The sequence below is a fragment of the Lolium perenne genome, chromosome 3 (genome assembly GCF_019359855.2).
Source record: "Lolium perenne isolate Kyuss_39 chromosome 3, Kyuss_2.0, whole genome shotgun sequence".
In the NCBI taxonomy this organism is placed as follows: domain Eukaryota; kingdom Viridiplantae; phylum Streptophyta; class Magnoliopsida; order Poales; family Poaceae; genus Lolium; species Lolium perenne.
The window spans coordinates 4,356,778-4,362,027 of NC_067246.2; the positions used below are offsets into that span (position 1 = coordinate 4,356,778).

At 37.4% G+C, this 5,250-nt stretch overlaps 1 long non-coding RNA gene across 3 annotated transcripts; it reads left to right on the forward strand.

Annotated features, from left to right (window-relative positions):
* The first annotated feature begins 1,262 nt into the window (after positions 1 to 1,262).
* Positions 1,263 to 4,845, forward strand: LOC127340646 (uncharacterized). 3 transcript variants are annotated; one of them, XR_011754485.1, is made up of 5 exons: positions 1,263 to 1,607; positions 2,459 to 3,036; positions 3,117 to 4,097; positions 4,178 to 4,421; positions 4,500 to 4,845. It is a non-coding gene; the product is annotated as an uncharacterized lncRNA (long non-coding RNA). The 3 variants fall into 3 exon arrangements; XR_011754486.1 differs by having other exon boundaries at positions 2,459 to 2,632; positions 2,831 to 4,097; XR_011754484.1 differs by having other exon boundaries at positions 2,459 to 4,097.
* Positions 4,846 to 5,250: the final 405 nt, after the last annotated feature.

Sequence of the window (5,250 nt, forward strand, 5' to 3'; positions counted from 1 at the left end):
GTTATTGTTCGAATATGAGCAAGGGAGTCAATCTTTCGACGGGAAAAGTCACCGGGCTCAAGAGTCACGACTATCATATATGGATTGAGCGGCTGATGCCGGTGATGCTTCGAGGGTATCTCCCCGAGAAAATATGGCGAGTGCTCGCGGAGTTGAGCCATTTCTTCCCACTACAACAGGACAGAGCTTTGGTAACACAATCATGTAACACATAGTAAAATATGTTACAGAGAAAATTACAGTAACAAATAATTTGTGTGCCAACGACCGACAGTAACAGAACATATATAAGACCCAAAATTGTGTTACAGAGATATCGACACAGTAACATATAAATATGTGTGGAAGGTAATGTGATACAAGTATAGTGAAATAGTAACTCAAAAATATGTGTTGTTGGGAGTGTGTTACACACTTTAGTGAGAGTAACACATAATCATGTGTTGAGTGTTACAAGATTTATTATGAAGCCGATCCAGAGTTCTTTGGGGCTCGGTGCGAAACTAGAACCATGAGTCACATAATATTTATGTATCAAAATAGTATTGGATAGTAAGCCAATTTCTTTGTAATTTGAAAATTGTGTATATGGGAACAAGTAAGCGTAGATATGTAACTATTTTCCTAATATTATATATTAGATATGTATATTTTTACAAGTGAAAATATAAATTGGTACACCCCTTTATCAAAAGAAAACATGATCTATGCATATGCATCTATCGGATGACTTAAACAATCTACAAACAAATAAAATTATAGAGCACCCGTGCCATCACTAATCTAATATAGTTGCAGTGGCAGAATTTATGGTGTGAAGTCATAAATCAATAGAAAAATGTACAAAATACATATACCACAAAATTATAAGACACACAAATGTAATAGCGATAAGAAATATGCACACCACGCCGTCACCCCTCCTCCGGCTTTTCTTGGCGTTTAATTCTCAAACCTCCACTAGAAAAGGATCTTGACTTATTTTCTTTACTTCTTAGGGGTGGCTATTCTGCTAGTTTGACCAATAGATCTAATGTTTTTTTTCACAAAAAGGAATAAATATATTTTCTCTATCAATCTGGTTATTTTGGTTAAGAGTGAAAAAATAGTGGAGGGAATTTTTTAGTCATTCCCGCTAATGTACAATTTTCTTTTCATTGACAGAGTCTCTATATTAATATTTCTCCAAATAAATCCCCCCTACAAGAACTCATCTAGACTCATCTTCGCCCCCGACCTCCGCCATTGTGCCGCCCTCCCACCGGCTCGCCGCCCCCCCACCGGCTCGCCGCCCCCGCCTGCAACACCACCCTTCCTTCCCACAGCTGAGGCTCACCCCCGTTGCCCTCCACCACAGCTCCGCCCTCGACCTCACGACCACGGACCCCGGCCAACTGCCCACCACCACCGCGCGCCCTCCTCCTCCAAGACGCCCACCGCCACGCCCTCCTCTCCGTCGCACAGGATCTCAATTCCCCTCTTCTTGGTTGCAAATGATGGCTCGATCTGCACCTCTCCATCGCCAAGGCCCGCCCAGCCGTGTAGCACTCTCGTCCGGTATCCTCCCCTTCGCCTCGTCGACTCCGCCTGCAACCCCTCCGTGTCAGGTGAGATAACATTGCATCCCATCTTCCCATCCCTTCTCTATGCGTGTGTGCTGCCTCTAGAGTATGGATCTAAGATCGATTTCTGATAGCAGCAATATTGGTTTTGATCTAGATTGCTAGTAGACGCTGGTCCATCCCTCAATCTTCAGTGTCTTGCTGGGTCGATCTGGCTATTGTGTATAATGTACTGATATATTCATATAGATTATAGAAATCGATGCAGTCTGCTGCCTATTCAACACATTGCTCCGATTCTGCTATAAGCAGTTCACTTTGAGAAATGGGAAATTGATTGAACTGCAAGAACAAAATGGATAAGACAGTTCTAGAATAATCGTGATTTAATCTTTATATGTAGTTTCAGATATAAAGCTAGGATGTGCAGAGGCAGAGTCGGACATTTTGGTCCTGAACCTATACAAGTGCACACATACCTTAAACTCCATGCATTTATTTCAGTAATCATTGAGAATATGTAGTCCCATTTAGTCTATAAAATTATAACCTTCCATGCTCCATCTAATTTCAGAATGTCACTTTCAGTTCTTAGTTCCCAACCAATCACATGTTTGTATGATACCAGTCACCAAAATAGCACTATTCTTAATCAAGTTTTTTTTTTCTTCTACAACACAGTACAAGAAAGAATGGTTGCTTAGCAGAATCTTCTCACATTGCATATAGATCATTTGAGACACATGCGGCAAAACTCTCTTTTGGTAATTTTAAAAAATACAGATGCATACTTATTTAATTTACAGGACTGCAGACTTATTAGTGTCATTTTCAGTCATAGCAGTATCAATTAACTAGACTTAGTGTCATTTTTATACTGCGGGCATTTGTTCCAGGTTTTTCTTCAGGTCTCTTCAATCCTCCAGTAAGCCATCGACTGCATTGTATCATATTGCCTAATTCTGCAATCTATACATTGGAATAGCATGCACATTATTATTTGGTTCTGGATGCAGATGGCATGTCCACAACCTGTTCCAATTGATTTCCCTGTCCAAGACTATAAAATGGTACTAGGTTGATTCTCCTATCCCCTTGCCTTATTATCTGCTATGAACTCACTAGTAAATGACATGTGCCAATCACATGTTATTTAGTATATGTAGTTAGATCATCAGAATTCGCTAAATCAATATTTTCAGTATGATACATAGTTTCATCCATTATATCTTTTGACATTGTTCACTGTTTCGTATTGTATTCTGCAGAAATTCTCTGTAAATTATTGGGGCAAGTCCTTAACTACTAGAATTATATGGTAGTCCTATCTAAAACAGACTCGATTGGAGGGTCTAATAGCTGAACGACCAAAGTTGGCACAAAATATCAATGAAAAGGGGGCGTGGGAAGGTGATGCCCTAGAGGAAAAAGAAAAAATGGACAAGTGCATGGCATGGGTTACCGAACCAGAAAGGTTATGACTACTCATACTCATGTCACAAAGATAGAATATAAAATAGTTGCTTGCTTAAAATTGTTGTGTTACCGAACCAGGATGGAAAGCATGATAATGCCATTCAAGATGGTGATTCAACAAAAATCATCATTACTACAAGACCGTTTTATTGATTGTTCCACAGGTAATATTTGTGTGCTTTTTGGTTTTGAAGTTCCAACTTTATTGGAGAGGTGTGCTATCAGATTGTGTAGTCTTATTGATTCAAATTTGACAAGTTTAAAACATTGAGTTAACAAGTTATTGACTAGGCTGCACATATTTGTGTACGGAGATGTTCAAGATTTATTGCATGTTTCTTCTTCGCAGAGTGTACAAGCACTTGCCCTTTGGTAGATACATTTTTAGAAATTTAATATAAATCCATTTTCCATTACACAATTGGTCGTATGCATTACATCATTAGCCTGTGAGCTAAAGGTGTATGCTGCTAAATAATTGGAGAGTCGCACATTTTCAGAAGATATGCATTTTTCCTTATGCAGTTTGGAGTATGCATTGATCTATTTACTTGCAATATTCTGGTGGTGGTTAGATGAAATGTGGTTTTCCAATTTTGGCTTTTTGATCATATGGTTAGATTCTTGACATTACCGCAACTATTTTTATTTTTATCCTTTTCAATTCTCATTATGTGAAGACACAGTCACTCCAGCCGTTGTTGGAGCTGCAACTCGCAATCGTAAGTTAGCAAGCATCAGGTAGACCATGGATTTTGGTGTTGGCTGCCGCGCATAACCAATGTTTTCTACTCTTTGGTTTCCTTGTCAAAAAAATATGCTTTACACTGCCTTAAGTAGGCTCACAACCTGGGAACATATGTTTAGCCTAGTCTTTGTTCTGGTTACTTGTGGTTCTGTGATAATTGTATCTTTGTAGGCGAGGGAAAAGGAGAGACCAATTGTATCTTTGTAGGCTAGGGAAAAGGAGAGACCAGGTGAATATTTTGCAAAACTAAACCAGCTGGACGATAAAACTCAACAATGCCCCACAAAAGAAAATGTACTTCTTCACTCAAGGTAAAGCTGAAGTTTGGAACCTCCATGTATGCAAATTATATCATCATTGTCGTCAAATGCTAATATTGATCATAATATAGGTTGGTTCCAAAATAGGTCTGAAGACTTCAACCTATTCAAACAAACAGAATGTTAGATGTTGTGTATGGTACTATCTTTTTAAGGCAGTATGGTACTGTTAAGAGTACATATCCTGAATTAGCACTTGTGTGCATAGATGGAACTATTCTGAATATTCAGGAGTTGGTAAATGAAGTATGTGACTGCAACACAATTGGTGATGCTTTTGCTTAAGGATTGTTAATTGCTTGGCCTTCAGATTTTGTAAGCTATTTTTTCTTCCATTTTCCAGAATCATATTGTACACATTTAATCATACAAGTCCATTTTTTTCTTACACAGAGTCGAAAGAAAGATGATGAGTTGCAGCTGAATACTTCAGCTTGATCAAAATCAAATGAAGCTTGAAGATTTTTCTTATGATGAGTTGCAGCTGAATACTCCAGTTTGATCAAGAAGCAAATAATGTTTGAAGATTTTGCCTAGCAATAATTAAAGTTTACATTGGTTGATTGAAAAATGTCATTTTTAAAACTTTTTCAGAATTGTATTATCTATGGTCAAAATGGTATGAATGTTATGATGTTGCAACAATTATATTTGTATTCATTTATTGTAATGCACATGTATCCTACACTCTTTTATATTCTTAATAAATTGATTGATATAAGTTTGTATATATGGTGCAATCTCTTTGACATTTAATGGTACCAAGCATCATCTTAAGTTAATTAATTGAGCATGTGAAGTGATTTTGTTAAACAATTGTATATTCCATATATTGGTACCCAAATTTGTTGTGGTACTAATAGGGGTGTTACAATATTTAGCTATTATATATGGTACTAAGCACGCTCTCGACATGAAAAAAAATGTTACTAGTTATGTTACTAGAGTTGCGAAAATATGTTACCACCAATGTTCCATGTCTATGAAAATATGTTACTAAGGGTGTTACCATACCTACATAAAAGTGTTACCTGCTTAAGTAGTAACACGCAATGTGCATGTTACTACAATATAACTTGTAACATAAAATTTAGCATATGGTAATAGATAATATGTGTGACTGTGTACACCACTTAGTAACACG